Source organism: Danio rerio, chromosome 4, assembly GCF_049306965.1.
Source record: "Danio rerio strain Tuebingen ecotype United States chromosome 4, GRCz12tu, whole genome shotgun sequence".
In the NCBI taxonomy this organism is placed as follows: Eukaryota; Metazoa; Chordata; class Actinopteri; order Cypriniformes; family Danionidae; genus Danio; species Danio rerio.
In genome coordinates, this window is record NC_133179.1 from 34257986 (window position 1) to 34279832 (window position 21847).

Sequence of the window (21847 nt, forward strand, 5' to 3'; positions counted from 1 at the left end):
TGACAAATACACACTCAGACCTCATGAATCTGACCTTGTATCTCAACAGTGGTAACATCTCAAATGTTTCATGCTGCAATGCATGCTGGGAGTGGCACAGTACAAATATCCCAGCATGCATTGCGGTATAAATAAATGTTGTATAATGGTCTCACACTTTTCTTTATTTGTGTTTGATTCTGCTGTTGTTTATGTTTAGACTTTCAGTTGCCTGTTTGTGAGTTAAACTGTTAATTTTGTTAGTTGTCACCATTATTGAGGTTCATATGCTGATTATTGATGTCTCTTTGAGTGCGATTTACACCATAGAGCAGTGTTATTGTCCAAGATATTCTTAAAAACTTCCAGAAATCATTGCCATATATAGACATATAATGTAAAACAATAGATTTAACATTGAATAGGAGCAGTAAATTTTATTATACTAAATGAGAACAGACTCTGCCATTTAATAGCAACGTGAACATCACCAGATCTTATTTAGGTTTTTGGCTGGCTTGCCACAACAAAGGAGCTTTTTAAACAAAGTTCTCAACAATTGCAGCAGTCAAGATATATAAATGTTAAAAATGACAGGGCTAAGAGCCCAACTAAAGCAAACTCTGTTCTCCATGATGGTGACGTAAAACTTTAACTTTTTCTCAAGAAGAACTTTAGTAGATGTTATACAAAAATACATGTATTAAGTAATAAGTGTAGCTGGTGATGATGTTTATAGAGTTGTTTAATCATCCGCTGATCATTTCAATGATTAATCATTTGTTGTTCTTCAGGTTATTTCATTATAAAGCTGTGACTAAAGTTTTGTATGTTCTGTTCTTGTTTTTTCTTTCAGTATTTCTTCATTTGTTCATTGTTAATCCTCAATTATCATTTAATTAGTCAGTTAATTAATTAATTTACTTCAGCTTTGCTAAATGTTTCTTGAACACTCAGTAGTGTGGACACTTCAATTACAACTGAAGTATATGCTCTGGGGTTTAAATGGTTAAAGGTGTGAGAGGTAAAAACACAGTGTAAAAATGTATTTTAACAGTAATATATTGTTAATTTACACAACGGAAGTAGACTGTAAAAAAACAGTAGATTGCTGGCAACCACAGCTGCCAGTAGATTACTGTTAAATCAAGGAAAAAACAGTATTTTACTGTAAAACCTGAAGCTAATTTCCTCTGTCTGTCACCGTTGTGGAGGAGAGTAGAGCCAGTGTATGAGTTAAAGATGAACAATGATCTGCTGATGTTATTCTGCATGTTTCTCTATTTAAAAACATCAGCTGTTTAGTTGCTGATGCAGTCAGAATCTCTCTGATAGTTCCAGATTTACATGTATGTGTGCTGTTGTGAAAAATAAGACATTAGAGTTAAACCGAACTTTTCTAATTAACTAAAATAAGTTATCATTATAAGTATACTTCTAAGCATATATAGCACATTACTTCATAAACTCATTCAGCAGTTGACCAAGTTAAGGCAGTTGCTTTCAGTGAGCAAAATGAGTTCACTTGAGTATTGTGTAAATCAATGTAGTCCATGTATTTTTACAGCAACATACTGTAAAATAACAGTACATTGCTGGCAACTGCAGCTGCCAGTATTTTACTGTTTTTTAACGGGACAATTTTTAACAGTGTATGTCCCACCAGCCTTTTCCTGGACCACCACTGACTCTGACCGAGAAGTCCTTAGAAGAGTCCTTGCATCAGATGGCAATGATGGATGATGCTCCTTCAGAATTTCTAATAATTTATTAATTGCACTGTGTGTTGTTTTCTTTGGAGTGCCCATGTTGCAAGTTTGCTTTGTTGATGAGCTTCCTCTTCCTCACCAGAGCTGCTGTTTTCAGACTGTGAAAAATCTAGCTCCTTATACAAAGATGATTCATAGTCTTTGAAGTCCTCATCTAGATGTTCGGAATTGTAAATTGGTAGACTCTCAGCATTAAAGGAATTATCAGAAGCACACTGAACTGACTTCAGTTGTTGTTTTACCCTTTCTCTAGATTTGCGTTTTAAAGTGCAGTAAGAGGGTGTATTTGCCATACTTAAGAGACACACATGAAACAAAAGAAATACAAGACAAAGAAAACAAAGGACACAACAAGAAATGACCATGAGTAACACACACTGACTTTCCTATGCTAGGGTTAGCTTACATAAATTGCTTCTACATTGTTCATATGCAGACAATGCCTGTTTGAACTGTTTCAAACATTAAAGTTTTAGTACTTAATATTAAGCAAGAGTTCTTCAACTCTTTATTTTGTGGCAAGGTCCCCTAAACTCTTACAGGCTCAACCTAAATATTATTTCTCAATACAACACGGTTATAAACAACTGCTAATCATCTGTGACATACTTTTCTTTAAGGACAGTGTTAATAACTTTGACATGATGTCTTTGTTATTGCATCTTTTCTACAATATAATTATATTGTGTGTGTATATACTTTCTCTCTTTCTCTCTCTTTCTCTCTCTCTCCTCTATTATATGCATATTTGATATTTTTAGTATTTATGGTATAAAGTGTTCAGTGTAAAACCAGAAGTCTTTTATTTTAAATTAATTACCATTACAGATATAAAAAGACACGGAAAGATCGCACATGATCACGGCGTCCCAGCTGTGCGGTCTACTACGGACTAAAGGTTTAGCTTCTGGTTTGATTGGAGAACAAGGTACTGACACTTTGTTTAATATGTTTGTTTGTTTGTATTGAGTTTAAGTGATGTCTGTTTGTTTGTATATGGTTTTCATATTTGCTTACATTTGGTTTCATTTTCTCTTTGTATACAAGCTCTTACGGTGTTTGCCGTACGGTGCAAGGTGTACGGTGTTTGGCCTATGGTATATGGTGTTTGATGTTGACGACGGCGTCAGTGAAGTGAATGCTGCACTGAAATAAATAATGGGAAAACACCAGTGAAAGAGTCAATCCTTTATTGAACCAGGGAGCTACAATAAGAGCTTGCCACCATTGGGTCGCTGCACTGCTTGACGGAGTGCTACGGACAGCAATTAAAAGGACTTCTGGCATCGGCGCGCTCGTTGGAAACGGTGTGATTGCTCGCTACGGATCAAGATAAAGCAGACTTTAAACGGAAGGAGCTACAAGGCTACACACAGCTGCACGGACTGATCTAATGGACTTCACGCAGGCCCGGATTAAGAAGTCATAGGCCCCTGGGCACAATGTCTTGTAGGGCCCCCTACCTGGCCGAACCCCTTTAGTTATAAAAATAAAAATAATAAAATCACAATTTTTTATTAATCTCTCTCTCTCTCTCTCTCTCTCTCTCTTTCTCTCTCTCTCTCTCTCTCTATATATATATATATATATATATATATATATATATATATATATATATATATATATATATATATATATATATATACTAAGATTTAGCTTATTTTTAAAGCATTTTTCTAGCTTATTTTTAGAGTATTTTTCTCTACTCTCCTAGTGATGAAAAGTAAATAAACAGCATACTGTAGGTCAACTTGATTATAAGCCTAAAATTATCTGAAACCACACACACACAAATAATACCTCTTCCTGTTTGTCTCTCTCCTCTTCAGGGGCTTTATCTGTCTCTCTCTCTCCTCTTCAGGAGCTTTATCTGTCTCTCTCTCTCCTCTTCAGGGGCTTTATCTGTCTCTCTCTCTCTCTCTCTGTGTGTGTGCGGATGTACGGGGTAGCTGGGAGGGCTGCATGAGCGTTTGAGCGACTGGCGGCTTGTTTGAGTGAGTTTTCATTCATTTTCATTTCTCTTTCTCTTTTTCTATATTGAGATTAAAGTTTATCTAGTGAGATCTAGTGACTGAGAACATGCCGGCAGATTCAGATGGGTTTGCTTCTTTAACGGCCCGAAATTGTTGTAAATGTTTACCGGATGAATCAATCACCATTGAGGACTGTTTGACAGCTATAAGCGCAGAAATAGGCGCCAGGAATATATTATCGGCATCCAGAATGAATAAGGCAGTAGCTATGTTTTTGAAGGAAGAGTCTATGGTTCATCACTTAGTTGAGGTTGGACTGTCTGTTGGGGATACTTTTTTACCTGTGTTACCACTGTCGAGCCCTTCAAAAAAGGTAACTCTCTCTAATGTGCCTCCATTCATTTCGAATGAATCACTCGAGCGATTACTTAACCGCTACAGCAAAATTGTGATGCCAATTAAAATGATCCCACTTGGGGTAAAAAACCCAGAATTAAAACACATTATGTCTTTTAGACGCCAAACTGCTATCATTTTGAATGCTGAATTCCAACACTTGGACATCTCTGCGAAATTGACTCTGGCCGGTAAAGATAACACAATTTTTATCAGCACAGAGTCAATGAAATGCTTCTCCTGTGGGGTTTATGGTCATACGAAATTAAGATGTACAAATAATAAAATGACAAACCAAAATATAAATCCAAATGTAAATGAGACTGAGCCGACCGCAATCGCGGAGCAAAAAATGAAAAAAAAAAATGAAAACCAGAATGTCAGTAATAAAACTGACCAACGGGCTGAATCAGATTCATTGTCAAAAGACGATGAAAATCTGAAAGTTGATGCAGCGAATGAGACTGCAGGAGAGTGTTTGGTGAACACTGAAGTATGCGCTGAAGTGCGCAGTGCGGCGAGCGGTGGAATCGCTGCTGCTGGAAACAGCGATGAATCAGAGCACCCCGCAGAGCTGAACAGGCTCGGGGTAGTCGGGAAGACTCGCGAGAGACTGATGGTGTAGTGGGATCACCTGGTGTCATCACAAGTGATTTTTCTATTAGCCAATCGTATAACTCTTGGGTGTGTATATAAGGGAGGATTTGGGTGTGTGTTGTGTACTGAAGCACCGCTTGTGCGTCACTACCGGAGTCCCGCTGGTCCCGCCTCTGCCCCTTCCGTTCCTGCAGGTAGACATTGTTTTGCTTTCCCTTTAGCGTCGGGTTGCGTAGTGGTTTTTTACTGGCTGTATTTTTAATTTCTTAGCATCTGCGGATCAGATTGGCTGTAGCCTGTGTTGCTGTCACCCCAGCTGGATCGCTTTTGTAATTCCTGGGCTGTGTTTTAATCTACAACTGCGTCCGTGAGTGCGGGTTGCTAAGTTACTTGCATACTAGAGGTATGTACGTTACGCTTTTAATAATTATGCGCCGATCTGTCCAGCGACTTAATGTCTTGTCCTTTTTAGGAAGAATAACTGCGTGTGGGCACGCCGAGGGAGCAACATTAGTGATATTGCTGCTTTTTACAGACCGCTGCTTTTTACAGACCGCTGCTTGTTTATTACAGACCGCTGCTATTAACAGACCACTGCTTTCTAGACTGCTGCTTTATATTGCTGCTTTATAAACTGCTGCTTCATACTGCCGCTTTACCGACCACTGCTTTCTTTTTAAACCACTATTGATCGCTGATTTGATACGGCTGCATATTGCTGCTTGGAGTCCGTTTGCTGTGTGCTTCCCTTTTTCTGATGCCGGATTAATGTGCGAGCCTCAACGTAAAGATGCCTACTATAGTGCTGTGAATAACAGACTCAAATTGCCTTCACATGGAGTACTTGCACACGAGTAGTAGCCGATACATTTTTAGTGCGTGGATTCATTTTGTGCTTTCTGGGTTTCATTATTTTTTTCTTTTTGTACCTAATTCATTGTTTGATTTGTGCTTCCTGTGGGAAGTTTATTCTTTTTGAGTTAATTGATTTATTATTATTATTATTATTAATAATATTACTGTTTTTGAGTTTCTATTGCAAGGAGATTTTTATGAATCTCTCTTGGGGAATTTCTGTGTTCTTTTGTGTGAGATTGTGACTTTACAATTGTTAATTGTCATTTTTGTTTTATAGGAGCTGAGGCTTCCAGGCAGGCCGTTAGTTGTCCATCGTGCGGTGGTGGGATACGACACTGAGTGCAGTGTGTGTGTTGTGTGCTCACGTATGCTTGTGTGCGTGTGTGTGGTGCACTTGCGGTAAGACCATTTGTAATTTTGTAGAGTTTGGTGCTACGTAACTAGCTTACCTGCCACTGGTAAGCCTCTACTCCTCCTCTTGTTGTTATTGTGTGTTATTTATGTGATTGTGCGGCTACTATCAGCTATCAAGCTTTTTAAAAGTGATTTATATTGGATAATTAAGGAAAATAAAGTATCTTTGTATTTTTGGTATTCACGTCTCATGCCTTTTCTTCACACAAAGAACCTGTGTTAATTTCCCTGTGATCAGGGTGGCGTAGTCAGCTTTAATTTAGTATTTTTTTCTCCCAACTTACCGCTCCGCTACAATGGCATGGTACTGGCTGAAGCTGATCAACTGTCCGAGAGTGGTGAGGCTCAGTCCATTGACATTAATTACGATAGTGACGAATCATATGCAATGGATCTTGTTGATGACAATTTAAAAGAAATTCGTGTTGAAAAAAGGCGCAGTTCGCAAATAAAGCCATCTTATTACACAGTACAAGAACTCAACAGTTTTCTTGATGAAACCTTTAATCAACAAAGGCCAAAACTAGAGAAGTATTTCCCAGATTTACAACTGTTTGTGGCATCCTGTGCTGTAGCATTGAGAAAAGCATCATTGGATGAGCTTGATAAACTTAAAAGATTCTGATTAAGGAAACATGTCACTACTGTTAAAAAAATGATTGATAATTTGGATTAAAAAAAAAACAAACAAACAGGACTAATGTGTAAGATTATATATTTTGTTTTTTGCATTCTTTTTGCCATGACAACCTTAAACATTGGGACATTTAATGTTAATGGTTGTCGGAGCACTAAAAAGAGAGTTGGTTTATTTGATTATTTGCGTCTCAAAAAGGCTGATGTTATTTTCTTGCAAGAAACGCATACAGACCAACAAAATCAGGCGCAGTGGCATAGTGGGTGGAAAGGAAATGTTCTACTAAGCCATAGCACAAACCTAAGTGCTGGTGTTGCCTTTCTTTTTTCCCCATATGTCAGTATGCAATCAAATTCAATAGAAATAATACCCGGTCGGATATTGAGGGCTGATATTGTCATAGGAGATGCCTATTTCTCTTTTATTAATATATATGCACCAACTGTTGGTCATGACCAAGTTTCTTTCTTTAAAATACTTTCTGATGCCATATTACAGTGTCCTCGGGGGAATATGATTGTACTTGGAGGGGATTTTAATTGCACTATTGATTCACATTTGGACAGAAATCACAACGAACCTCATAATTCTTCTGCTGAGAGTTTTAAAAAAATAATTAATGAACATAAGTTAGTTGATGTGTGGAGGGAAGCTTTTCCTGGAGTCAGACAGTACACATGGTTAAAAAATAATTCAAATAATTTGTCAGGGGCAAGGCTTGATCGGTTTTATGTTGAAAAGGGCACTAGAGGTAGGTTTTTTTTTAATAGCTCGATTACACCATCCTTTTTGTCTGATCATCACTATGTATCAGTTGTTGTATCAGTCTCTCTTTCTAAGCCTTTTAAATCACATTGGTGTTTTAATAATAGTTTATTGCAGGACTGCACTTTTATTCACTCTTTCAATCTTTTCTGGAAAGCTTGGAGAGAGAAGAGAAGTCATTTTCAGTCACTGAGTTCATGGTGGGATGTTGGAAAAACACAAATGAAGTCTTTTTATCAGCAGTACACAGCACATAATGCTGGAATGCTCAAAACAAGAATGAAGTCCCTCGAACAAGCTATACTAGGGCAAAGCAGTGACTGTACCAACAACTCAACTTTTACTGACTCTGTTGCAAATGATAAACTTCTTTTAAAAAATCTATTGGAAGAAAGAGGAAAGGATGCCTTACTGAGGACCAGGTTTGCACAACTGAATGATATGGATGCTCCCACATCTTTCTGTTTTGGCCTTGAAAAGAAACTAAGGGAACAGAAAAGTCTTCATCAGCTGAAAGTTCCAGGAGGGGGCGTGATAACGGATCAACGGGAGATTCAATCTTATGCCCTTTCATTTTATGAGGATTTATATTGTTCAGAGCTATGTGACGACACAGCAGTCAATTCACTGTTAAAGGAGGTATCAAAATTATCAGAAGAGGAACAAAATGACTTGGATAAGCCTTTGACTTTTGGAGAACTTTCGCAAGCCGTCCAAGAAATGTGTTCGGGGAAGTCACCTGGTCTGGATGGACTTACAGCGGAATTTTTTAAGGCGTTCTGGAAACTATTGGGTCAGGACATGTATGAAGTGTTTCTTGAATGCATTCATCAAGGCACTCTTCCTCTGAGCAGTAGAAGAGCTATTCTGACTTTGATCCCAAAAAAAGGAGACCTTGGATGTTTAAAGAACTGGCGGCCAGTAACACTAATATGTGTTGATTTTAAAATATGATCAAAATCTCTGACCAATAGACTTAAGCAATATATGGCCTCAGTTATTCACATGGACCAAACTTTTTGTGTTGCGAAAAGGACAATTTTTGATTATCTATTTTTGATAAGAGATATGAATACTGTGGCAAAAATGCACAACATAGACATTTCCTTTCCTTGGATCAAAAAAAAGGCTTTTGATAGAGTTGATCATCAGTATTTATTTAAAACACTTTTGGTTTTGGCCCTTATTTTGTGTCTCTCGTTAAGATGTAGTACAAAAGAATTTTTAGCATGCTAAAGATAAATTGCTCATTAACCAGACCTTTTCCTGTAACTAGAGGAATACGGCAAGGGTGTTCTCATTCTGGCCTTTTATATGCGATTTCTATTGAACCTTTGTTAATATCACTCAGGAGGCAACTGAGAGGGTTTAATATTCCTAATAACCCTTCAGTCAAACTTACAGCCTATGCTGACGATGTAACAATAGTTATAAAAGACTCAAAAGATGTTTCAATTTTAACTTCCTCTTTAAAAACATATCAGCAAGCCTCATCAGCACATATTAATTGGGAGAAATGTACATCCTTATTGTTGGGTGACTGGCAGGATGCAGGACCTCCTAGTTGACCTCAGCAATGTAGCTGGGCCAGAGATGGGTTCAGAATACTTGGAATATATTTTGGGACAAATAAATATACAGATAAGAACTGGCAAGGGTTAGCAGATAAGGTAATTTTAAGAATTCCTAAGTGGCGATGGATTTTTCCACACCTCTCGTTTAGGGGGAGATGTCTGGTCATTAATAATTTAGCAGCTTCTATGTTATGGCACAAATTCACTGTTTTGGATCCACCAAAAGAATTACTTTCTAGAGTACAAAAGGCATTTGTTAATTTTTTTTGGGATGGCTACCATTGGCTTCCTCCAGGTGTCCTTTATCTACCTGTGGCAGAGGGTGGTCAAGGGCTAATACACCTAGAGTCCAAAATCTTGGCAATGAGGCTACAATCACTACAAAAGCTTTTGTACAACTCTGAACCTGCGCCTTGGGTTGTATTGGGTCATTGGTGGGAAAATTGGTGGGTTCGGTCTAGAAAAACAGTTGTTTTTAATGCAGAAGAATCTCCTGGAGAAAGTGCAGTCATTACCTTTTAGGTTTTATGTGGGATTGATTAAGTTTTGGAGTTGTTTTAAAATTTTGAGAAATGAAGATGACCATTATGGTGTGTTAGAGCCTCTTTTCTTTAATCCACTTTTTCAGTTAGACAATGTGCCATCCTCCTTAATTACTAAATGTATGAATGCTGGCTTAACAAAAGTCATCGATCTGATTGATTTAAATGGTGGCCAATGGAAACCTGCACATATAATTGCCAGTCAAACTGGAATAAATTCATTAAGAATCGTAGAAGGTCTAATGAAGAATGTTAAAGCAGCTTTTCCACATAGTTTTACTGATTTTAATAATAATGTTATACAGAGTGGATTTATCCCACAGTCTTTTCCTGTACTTAAAGTTATTTTTAAAGATTGGGAATCTGATGAGAATAACCAGACAAAATTGCTGAAAGGATATGGTGCATTGGATTTTAATTGCATTGAGAAAAAGGTTTTATACCACATGTGTGTGAAAATTTTGCAATTGGGTCAGCTGTTGCAAAGACCAGACACTAACTGGAGGTCTTGGCTTTCTGTTTCCACTGATATCCATCCATCTTGGAGGTTATTTTATAAGCCTCCTACCTCCAAAAGATGTGGGGACATTCAGTGGAGAATACTACATTGTATTATAGCCTCAAATTCTTTTGTGTCCAAGATTAATGAGACTGTTCAACCAGCATGTCCTTTTTGTAACACTCTCGACAATGTCCTCCATATGTTCTGTGAATGTGTCAGACTTAAACCATTGCTTGAACTATTAGAGAATATGATTGCAAGATTAGGCTTTATTTTTTCAAATAGTCTATTCATTTTTGGTTGCAGATACAAGAAATATTGTCAGCAAAAATGCACACTTATCAATTTTTTAATTGGACAAAGTTTGTGATCCTAAAATCTCATCAATGTAAAAATTCTGGTGAAAATGTAAACATAATTACTCTGTTTAAATCCTTAGTAGAGTAGCGAGTGGTGATTGAATATACATATTACAAACATGTCAATAATATTCTGTGTTTTGAATGGAAATGGGGTATTGGAGGTGTTTTGGTGACTCTGTGTGATTCAGGAAAATTGGTGTTTAATTGGTAAATGTTTGTATGTTTAAAAATAAAAGTATTTATGTAAAAAATATACAATAATTTTACATTTTTTGGATGGTGTATTTAAATAATTTTAATGTTCATTAAAGGTGTTGTGAAAAGTCAAAAAGTCTCTTTCTCTCTCTCACACACACACTGCTGCTGACTGCTCCTGCAAAGGATTCTGGGTAAATCTCTTGTCAGTCTTCAGCTCAGTTTCACTGATGATCCAGAATAAGAAAGCCCAACCCCAGCACAGAGCGGCTCTGTGAATGTGGTCTGGACTGAGCGGATGAGGCTCATTGTGTCTCTATAGATGTTGTAGAAGATCAGAGTTCCTGCACTGTGATCCACAAACACTCCTATTCTCCTGCTGAGCGGCTTCACTGGGAGATCAGTGCGTGTGTTATTGTGACTGAATGTAAAACTGGAGGAAGAGCAGAGCAAACTCCAGGACTGAGCATTATATCCAAACCAAAACTCAACATCTCTTCCCTTCCTCCTGATGCTCTTATATGACACTGATATACACACAACACCATCTCCACTCCAGTCAATCTCCCAGTAACAGCGTCCACACACACTCTCTCTTCACAACACCTGATGATAATAATTAAATCTGTCTGGATGATCAGGATACGGCTGATTCTCCCACACACTCTTCACCTCTCTGTTCTCCTCAGACAGAATGAGTTCAGTGTTTGCTGTGTTTGGATCCAGAGTGAGGAAACAGAAATCTGAACACAAGAACACACACATTTATAACCACAGCTGTGCATGTGTGTGTGTGTGTGTGTGTGTGTGTGTGTGTGTGTGTGTGTGTGTGTGTGTGTGTGTGTGTGTGTCTAGTCCTACATTTGTGCAGTTCTGCTGTAATCATCGTGTGTCCTCCATGATCTAGACTGTAAACACACACAGATGGAGAGAATGAGCTGTTTAGTTTCCCCTTCAGCTAATAAGCAAAAGCTAGCACTGAGCCGCTCAGCTACACGCTCCAAACTCTTGAGCTAAAACGCACAACACTTGTTGGTTGAGCCGGGATGCACAATGAATGTAACACAGTGAGTCCTGTTCCTCTGCTGTTGGTGAAGCGAGCGCAGATACTGCTCATGTTGATGGAGACACTGCTGCAACATTCATTTATTACAGTGATCACACTTAGCTTTGCCATCGTTCTTCAGCACATGCAGCCTTTGAGCACATGTTGCAGTCCATCTCTAAACTATGTTCAGATTATTAAAGCTGCTCGCCAGCGCCCAACTTCCTGACAGATTAGCAAGTGAAAAATACACATGTGTGCACAGAGAAGAGGAATCCAGATGTTGATTTTAGAACAACCCTGCTAAAAAATCCAGCTTAAACCAGCCTAGGCTGGTTGGCTGGTTTTAGCTGGTCGACCAGGCTGGTTTTAGAGGGGTTTTGGCCACTTCCATGCTGGTTTCCAGCCATTTCCAGCCTGGTCTTAGCTGGTCAGGCTGGAAAATGACCAGCTAAATCCAGCTAAAACCAGCTTGACCAGCCTGGTTTAAGCTGGACATAGCTGGTTTTGGCTGGGCTCCCAGCCTGGCTAGGGTGGTCAAGCTGGTTTTAGCTGGTCATCTCCCAGCCTAACCAGCTAACACCAGGCTGGAAATGGCTGGAAACCAGCCTGGAAGAGGCCAAAACCCCTCTAAAACCAGCCTGGTTGACCAGCTAAAACCAGCCAACCAGCCTAGGCTGGTTTAAGCTGGATTTTTCAGCAGGGAAGAGTCTGAACATTAATCCAAGTGTCTGATTCCAGAATCTGAATCCATCTTCAATCCCCAACCTTATTCCTGACCTGATATTGTAGGGTTCTTCAGCAGAAATGGAGGAAAGGTTTCTCTGCTCAGCTCAAATGCTGAAACTGTACAGTGTGTCCCGCTTAATGTCACTGTAACTGAGCCAATACACTCCAACATTTACAGAGGAGATTCTTTTTACACTCAATGATTTGCTCTTCATAGACATGACTGTAATACTCTACAAGCTGTATCTTCTGTCTGTATCTTCAGCTGTATCTTCAAATCTATCCTAACTCACTATAAGTAGCCTAGCTAGATATTACTCCCTTATCTTCGTTTTTCGAAGAAGCAAACGACAGGTCCGCTCTAGCTCCTCCAAAAGTTACTCACGGACAAACCGGATCCTCCACATCTCCTACTATTCTTCATCTACAATACCACCCACCATTACTACCATCGTCAGCAACTACAAAATGACAAAAACAACAACAACAGCGACGGCGGCAGAGATCACAACAGCATCAGCGCAGCCACAGACAAGAAAGAAAGCTCCACGCTCCCTGAAACACCACCTTAACAACACCCAGCCCAGCATGAAAGTCAGCTCGAGACCGAGGCTCCAACAAGAGGCTGTAGGCCTATCCACTCCAGCCAGATCACAATGCAATCCCCAGCTCCGCTACAGACCTTCTCCAGCATCATCATGTGTCACTCATATCCAACAACAACTGTCACTGAACTCCTCCAAACTCCTAGACGCCAGGACCACAATTCAAAGCCGCTGCATTAAACCCAAAAGACTTGCGAATCCACGTCTTCACCAACGCTGAACCAGAAATCACAGAGCAATTCCCTGTTAAGCACATTCATACCAGCCCTACTGAAATGGGCATTAGAACGTTTCTAAAAACGTCTAATAGCGGCTCTTTCATCTCCTCATAATTCTGCCTTTTTTCAGCATTAACAGCATGATTCTGTCTAATGAAGATGCTTTAAATTATCACGTTATAAACCAAGCAATCTCTCTAGACAGCTGCAACGCTCGGTTGCAATCAATATTACACCCACCACCCGATTTCTGGCATTAATCGGAGGTCACAATTATATTTCGTAGTCCTTTTAACATTTGGATGCAGAAGTAGCCCACACATTTATGCCTTAAAAACGATCCGCTGGATTCTCGCCAATAACTACGGCGTTTGCATGTAATTCATCTACTAGAAGTTTCCCGTCTCTCTCTCCCTAATATCCTCCAGCTAAACTTAGTGACCGGTTTTCTTATATTTGCATTCCCATCGCGGAAGAACGTTCGAGGTTACAGAAGTAACCCTTCGTTCCCCGAGGAGGGGAACGGAAGTGCCATGAATGGGAGGATTCGGATCAGAAGCCGCTTATCTGGAGAGTATTGAACGGGCCAATGAATGAAATTAATTGGCAGCGTAAGCTTGCGCAGGTGTGCGACATCTGCAATTATCTCAGCATATAAGCACACCTGAAGCCAGCAGACGCCATCCTTTTAAGCTGAAGAGACTTTCAAACAGCTAAGGGACAGTCATTATGGCGACGGAATATGGCACTTCCGTTCCCCTCCTCGGGGAACGAAGGGTTACTTCTGTAACCTCGAACGTTCCCCTTCGGTTGGGGAACTTCAGTGCCATGAATGGGAGAATATGGAAAGCGCCATAATGACTGCACCTTACCAACACCCCCGATGAGGAGATAGTCAAGCAAGCGTGACGCACCCACATCATGGGGTGCGCGGTCCTCCAACGTGTCCCTGGCCCTAATTTATCCTACTTCAACAGAAGTTTTACGGATTTAGATATATTTTTTGGGAAGTCGTGAGCATCTAGATAATTCTAGGAAATACGACAGTACGTTGGGAAGCGTGCAATCCCGATAGGGAGGACGCTGCGGAGGCCATCCGTTACCCAAGGGGGGGATAGATGGCAGAATTTACCTATGGACTAGCCCTAAAAAGGGGGAGTACGCATAGCAAAAGAGTGGTTAGCGGAGAGGGAAGACACGGGTCCACCCAGGGGGGGGGACTTAACCGTGGCGGAATAAGCATATGGGATCGCCTAGTGGGGATCACGCATAGCAGGCACCTATACCCAAAACGCGGGCTGACCAGCGGGCAGACCTACAACGTAGTGGGCCAGCAAGTGACTCCTCCGCTGAGTCAGTGCTGGGGGCCACGGAGGAATCTGCAGGGCTCACCTGACGGGGAACTTTACTGACAGATAAAAAAGGCGCACGTACCTCCGTGTTAGGGAGAATGGCGCCGCAAGCGTGTTTCAACACCCTACCGAGTTGTCTCCTCAATCACCAAAGGGTTACCTAATACCCTTGAGGAAACCGGCTCCACTCGCAGATTGTAAAACCTTGCAAATGTGTTGGGTGTCGCCCAGCCCGCAGCTCTACAGATGTCTGTTAGAGAGGCGCCGCGTGCACGCGCCCAAGAGGATGCAACGCTCCGAGTGGAGTGTGCACGAACTCCCGGGGGACACGGCTGACCTCGACTCGAATAAGCGAGTGAAATGGCATCCACAATCCAGTGGGATAATCTTTGTTTTGATACGGCACTTCCCTGCTGCCGACCGCCATAACAGACAAAGAGCTGCTCAGATGATCTAAAATTCTGAGTACGGTCCACATAAATGCGCAGAGCGCGAACTGGACAAATTAAAGAAAGGGCTGGGTCTGCCTCCTCCGGGGGCAGCGCTTGCAGGTTCACTACCTGATCTCTAAAGGGGGTGGTAGGAACCTTGGGCACATAACCGGGGCGGGGTCTCAGGATGACGTGAGAGTAATCCGGCCCGAATTCCAGGCACGAGTCACTGACCGAAAATGCCTCCAGGTCCCCGACCCTCTTGATGGAGGCCAACGCAACCAGCAGAGCTGTCTTCAGGGACAGAAATCTTAGAGATACTGATTCGAGTGGCTCAAAGGGATCGGATCGCAGACTCGTGAGAACGAGGGCGAGATCCCAAGAGGGCATGAGAGGGGGGCGAGATGGATTAATTCGCCTAGCACCCCTAAGGAACTGGATGACCAGGTTATGCTTTCCCACGGTGCCGCCAGCTACCGCGCTATGATAAGCGGAGATGGCGGCCACGTAAACCTTGAGAGTGGAGGGCGACAGCCTGCTGTCCAACTTCTCTTGAAGGAAAGAGAGCACAACACTAATCTGGCAATTTCGGGGGTCTTCTCTGCGAGAGACGCACCATTCAGTGAATAGACTCCACTTCAGGGCGTAGGCGCGCCTCGTGGAGGGGGCTCTAGCCTGAGTGATGGTATTAACCACCGCAGTCGGTAGGTTACCTAAGTCTTCCTCGCGTCTAGGGACCACACGTGGAGGTTCCAAAGATCGGGGCGAGGGTGCCAGATGGTGCCCTGTCCCTGAGAGAGTAGGTCCTCTCTCAAAGGGATCCGCCAGGGGAGGGCCGTCGCGAGGAGTGAGAGCTCTGATATCCAGGTCCGGTTGGGCCAAAGGGGCGCAACTAGCAGAACCTGTTCCTCGTCCTCCCTGACCTTGCACAGAAACTGCGCGAGCAGGCTCACTGGGGGAAACGCATACTTGCGCATGCCCCGAGGCCAGCTGTGGGCCAGTGCATCCGTGCCGAGAGAGCCCTCGGTCAGGGAAAAAAACAACTGGCAGTGAGCGTTCTCGGGGGAAGCAAACAGATCGATCTGGGCCTCCCCGAATCGCGCCCATATCAGCTGAACAGACTCGGGGTGGAGTCTCCATTCTCCAGGGCGTAACAGCTGTCGTGAGAGCGCATCGGCTGCACGATTGAGCGTGCCTGGGACGTGAATGGCGCGCAGCGATTTCAGCCGCGGGTGACTCCAGAGGAGCAGACGGCGGGCGAGCTGAGACATGCGGCGAGAGCGCATACCCCCCATGCGGTTGATATACGCCGCCGCCGCCGTACTGTCCGTCCTGACCAGCACGTGTTGCCGCTCCAGCACCGGTAAAAAGCGGTGGAGAGCGAGGAACACTGCCAATAGCTCTAGGCGATTGATATGCCAATGCAGCTGGGCACCCTTCCAGAGGCCCGCAGCCGCATGCCCGCGACACACGGCCCCCCAACCCGTGTTGGAAGCGTCTGTTGAAACAACAACATGGCTGGACGCCTGTCCTAGAGGCACACCGGCCTGTAGGAACGAGGGGTCGTTCCAAGGGCGCGGCGACACAGCGCAGTAACCGAGACCCGGTGTGTGCCCGCGTGCCATGCGCGTCTGGGGACCCGATCGTGAAGCCAGTGCTGAAGTGGTCTCATATGGAGCAACCCGAGCGGCGTGACGGCGGCTGCGGATGCCATATGCCCCAGGAGCCTCTGAAAGAACTTCAGTGGGATCACTAGTTTGCTGTCGAGCTCCCTCAGACAGTTCAGCAACAGGCGAGCGCGTTCCTCGGAGAGGTGCGCTACCATGGTGATCGAGTCCAGCTCCATCCCGAGAAAAGAAATCCTCTGCACGGGGGCGAGTTTGCTCTTTTCTCGGTTGACCTGAAGCCCCAGTAGGCGGAGATGCCGAAGCACCTTGTCCCTGTGCATAATCAATTGCTCCCGCGAGTGGGCTAAAATCAGCCAGTCGTCGAGATAATTGAGTATGCGAATGCCCGCGAGCCGAAGGGGCGCTAGGGCACCCTCCGCGAGTTTGGTGAAGACCCGCGGAGACAGAGAGAGCCCGAAGGGGAGGACCTTGTACTGCCACGCTCGACCCTCGAACGCAAACCGCAGAAATTGGCGGTGGTGTGGAAGAATGGAGACATGGAAATACGCGTCCTTCAGGTCTATGGCTGCAAACCAATCCCGAGGACGAACGCATTGGAGAATGCGCCTCTGCGTGAGCATTCTGAACGGCAGCCTGTGCAGACAGCGGTTCAAAACGCGCAGATCTAGGATTGGCCGTGACCCACCGCTCTTTTTGGGTACGATGAAGTATGGGCTGTAAAACCCACTCTCCATCTCGGCTGGAGGAACCGGCTCGATTGCACCCTTCGCCAGGAGGGCAGCAATCTCCTCTCGCAAGACAGGGGCGGACAGGGGGTTGACCCTGGAGAAATACACGCCCGTAAACTTGGGGGGCCGTTTCGCGAACTGAATCGCGTAACCGAGTCTGATTGTGCGTATGAGCCACCGCGAGGGGCTGGCCCGCGCTAACCAGGCAGGCAGAGCCCTCGCTAATGGGGTCATCGCTACAATCGCTGACGTACCAGCGGTGGGGCAGCGCGGAGTGGGTGTGCTGATCCGGGAAGCACGAGGGTCCCGCGGAAGAGCTGGAGGAGAGCGATTCGCTCTGGCTCCGCACCCTGACTCCGGAGAGGGGGCTGGAGGGCTGAGGGAAGGGAGACCGTCCCCCCAGCGCTCGTGAGCCACTGGCGAAGCACGTAGAGTCTGCGAGCCGGAAGGCAGCGCGTCCCGGACTGGCAGAACTCGTGCAGTCACATCCGGGGAAGGGAAAAAGTGCTCTTTTACTGATGTTTTGGTGGCACTGAAAAGTACCGTTGTTATCGGGGCCCCGCCCTCCAGCGGGGAAAGAGCAAGTTTCCTCTTCTCCGGATGGCCTGTCTCAGGGACGCTTCGCGGTCCGTTTACCGGACTTAACGGCGCCCTGGGCAGGAGGGGCTGCCTGCTTTCGAGGTGAACGCCGCGCCCGCTTGGCCGGAGGCGCAGGCGGGGGCGGGGCAGCACTCGTTGGCGGGCGCCCTCGGCGAGGAACAGCGGAGGTGGATGGCTCGGCGGGCGGAGCGGGCTTACGGCCACGCCGATAGATGACATTGCCCATCGCATCCGACTGCTCTTTCACCGCCTTGAATTCCTGGGTGAATTCACCGACGGTGTCGCCGAACAGGCCAGCCTGGGATATGGGCGAGTCAAGAAAGCGAACTTTGTCAACGTCGCGCATATCGGCCAGGTTTAGCCAGAGGTGGCGTTCCTGAACCACAAGTGTGGACATCGTCCTCCCCAGCGCACACGCGGCGGACTTAGTAGTCCGAAGAGCATAGTCGGTCGCGGTGCGCAGCTCATGTAATAAGCTTGGGTTGGACCCGCCCTCGTGCAGCTCGGCCAGCGCCTGCGCTTGGTAGCGCTGGTAGGTGGCCATCGCGTGCAAAGCAGAAGCAGCCTGGCCCGCAGCCTTATAAGCTCTGGCTCCGAGGGAGGCAGACAACCTACAGGCTTTGGACGGGAGGCGGGGCACACCCCGCCACGTAGAGGCGCCGCGCGGACAAAGATTGACCGCGATAGCGCGCTCCACTGACGGGATCGCCTCATACCCCCTGGCAGCTCCGCCGTCAAGGGCGGTGAGGGCGGAGGCACTCGCAGCACGGGCAGAGAAAGGTGCCCTCCAGGACTGCGTGAGCCTACTGTGCACTTCCGGGAAGAAGGGGACGAGAGGCTTCGAAGGCTTCGCCTTCTGGTCCTCTACGTAGCACCCATCTAGTCGGTCCGGCCGCGGAGCTGGGGGATAAACCATCTCCAACCCCACGGCCGAAGCAGCCCGGGAAAGCACGGCTAACATGTCCGCTTCAGGATCCGATTTGACAGCGCTCACCTGCCCGGAGGGGGCGAGCGGGTCCGGATCTTCGTCGGACAGTGAAAGCCCACCCTCCGATGCCGCGGAGGACATCTGATCTCCGGTGTCAGCGAGTGTGAGAGCTACCATCTGGTTAGACGGATCACTCTCACCACCCGAAGCTTGGATGGAGCGCCGTGAGGAGCGAGAGGTCCGCGAGCCCGTGGGCGGCGGATTAGCTCCCGCTGAAACCCTCAGATCTGCCCGAGCGCCCGCTGCTTTTTTAGAGCAGGAGGCAACTGGGGTGGCTCGCTCTCTTGCGAAAGTTAGCCGCGATCTTAGCTGTGCAACGGTCATGGCATCGCAATGACGACATGAACCGCCCGCGAGCACCGCATTAACATGCTGGACCCCCAAACATGCAATGCAGTGATCGTGTCCATCATCCGGAGACAGGAAACCCCCGCATCCAGAAACGCACAGTCGGAGCGCCATCCTGAAAAGGACGTGCTGCACGACTGTGTTGCTCTTTTAGGAAAGTTGCAACTATACGCACCGCTCTGGAGGACCGGACCCAAAGAACCGCAGGCAAGGGAGTAACCCAGCTCGACCGTCTGCCACCGCGAAGACCCACTCTGGACCGGGAGACACACTCGTTCGCTCTGAAGTGCTGATCAGCAAGAGGAACCCTCATCGACTCACTCAGAAAGGATCTGAAGCGAAAAGGATGGCGTCTGCTGGCTTCAGGTGTGCTTATATGCTGAGATAATTGCAGATGTCGCACACCTGCGCAAGCTTACGCTGCCAATTAATTTCATTCATTGGCCCGTTCAATACTCTCCAGATAAGCGGCTTCTGATCCGAATCCTCCCATTCATGGCACTGAAGTTCCCCAACCGAAGGGGAACCTCGGCTTAAGCACTCTATAGAATTCTTAAGCATCAATTTGGAGTGATAGAATTTCAAGCATCAATAGGCTACTTGAATAAATAGACAAATTAGTCCCCTTTTATATTCTGGAAGAAATATCACGCTAAGCACAAACTGCTGTCCATCTTAGAACATCAAACACACATGTGCATTATCCCGCAGGGATACCTTTTCGTCACTCACCTACCTCATCTCACAGCATCAATCTCCGGAGTAAAAGAGAAATGATCTAAATCCAATCTTGGCCGTAACAAACTCTGCCTGAATGGCGTCGCGCAACAGAGGCGCCGACGGCGCGGTGACACAGCGCGCTTACGACAGGGGATAGTAGACTAATGCCAGGGGTGATAGAGTTCCGACACCACGCCGGATTTCCGGCGTACTGTGGCTGCGGGGGAAAAAAAATCAGGTTCACGGATATTGATCTGTCATTCCTCTAGATTCACAGACTGCTGAAAGCGCCGGATTGGTTTTTATTAAGAGCCATTTTGTGTGCTCGTGAATCATCTTTTGAGTGTAGACGCCATGTAAATAAAAGATTAATTGTGTAATTTAGAGAGCTTTATAAATTATAACGGATCTTTGTGAGATCTCTATGAACTAAGATTAGTGACGCTTTTTAGTGATAATAAGAGGAGCGTGCTTTGCACTTTCCAGGCTATAATCCATTCAGAATTTGTATGAAACTTTCGTTTTCGGCACATATACGCTGATATGTTTTGGGAATGACATCTGCATATTTACGCTGGGTTTATTCTCGAAATAACGGTGAAGCAATAGATGGGACAAAAATATATTCCCCCCTTCTCCTTAAACAACTTTGTGTTTCAGCTATGAAATAGTTCAGTTTTGTATGTAGCCTAATGGCAAAGTGTTTATATTTAGTTTCGTTTTTTATTCAGCTTATTTAGAAAAACGTTTGGAGCATTTTTTATTCGTTAAAATTAAGTTTGTTTTTTTTTAACGAACAGCGCCCAGCGGAAGACCATCATTGTCTGTTTGATCAGTTTGCCTTCTCAGATCATCACGACTTGCCTAAAATAAAAGATATAAAACAGTTCAAGTATAAAACAATGGTAGCTTAAACGTTAAAGAATGTGTGCTATTAGGCGCATAGTTTGCTTATAAAAAGCTTGCAGGACATTGAGGCGCCAGAGCAATCACTTGCATTTTTTCAGTGGGAGCAATTTAAAGTTATCCGTCATTTTTGCTCACAAAGTACGAGTAATACATCAAAAAACCTTACAGCGTTTTTATAAAATAAAGAAAACCAAAATTATGCGCTTTCTGTCGTCTGGTTTTTGAACAGGAGCGCTTAACAAAATGAAGCAAAATGTATAAGCCTCACAGACATAATAAATATATTAATAGAAAGCTTTAAATTATTACTTAACAAAATAAAACAAATCGAAAACAAAAAAACTCCTTCATGTAATCCGTAAAGATGAATTTCTCTCTAAAGGCGTGTCCAAGAGATTGCCAGTCAGGATCTTTGCGCCACTGACTCAGAATAAGTTTATTAATAAATAATTAAGATATGTCCTTACTCTTTCCTCGACACATTCATTGTTATTTGTTTTTGCCGGTGCTTGGGGCGAGTTTTAGCTTATTGTGTGCGCTTGAACGCGGATTCACAGTAGCAGTTTTAACATGGAGTGACATGACATCTGACGTACAGATGACACTGGCACATTCCGGTGGCACGTCCTGTTTTCCACTGTCATGTGCCACTCGCTAGTGGCATGTGTAGTGACCTGTGTCACTCAGAGTGTCGCGCTGCATGTCACTGCAGTGACATCGACACCCGGCGAAGCTTATGACATTAATTAACACGAGCAAAACCATATTTAATCATTACGCGACTTTTAAACTAATTTATCGCGTCGCAAGTTAGTTTATTTGCTGAGCTCCTCCACGATGTTTTAATTCAAACGCATTTATTTTATGTATTCGTAGTCATACTTCCGTACGTAATATAGTCATTTGACAGTACATGTCAGTCAAATTTATTGTGGCATGCTTATGTATGGGAGGGGTTACACTTATCTGTTGTACTGTATATT

The 21847-nt window shown here is 44.5% G+C and overlaps 3 protein-coding genes across 3 annotated transcripts in view; all 3 read left to right on the forward strand.

Moving 5' to 3' along the window:
• LOC137491238 (uncharacterized) overlaps nt 1–21847 on the forward strand; it is a 1025816-nt gene that overhangs the window by 449126 nt on the left and 554843 nt on the right. The gene's annotated exons all lie outside the window — the stretch shown is intronic.
• LOC101886704 (uncharacterized) overlaps nt 1–21847 on the forward strand; it is an 847011-nt gene that overhangs the window by 449126 nt on the left and 376038 nt on the right. The gene's annotated exons all lie outside the window — the stretch shown is intronic.
• Nucleotides 1–21847, forward strand: part of LOC137489469 (uncharacterized) — a 53502-nt gene that overhangs the window by 16408 nt on the left and 15247 nt on the right. Inside the window, exons 3-4 of the transcript XR_012402234.1 lie at nt 2577–2676; nt 2796–3269. The gene's annotated coding sequence lies outside the window, so the exon portion shown is untranslated. Of the gene's footprint in view, nt 1–2576; nt 2677–2795 lie in introns of the transcript that reaches the window.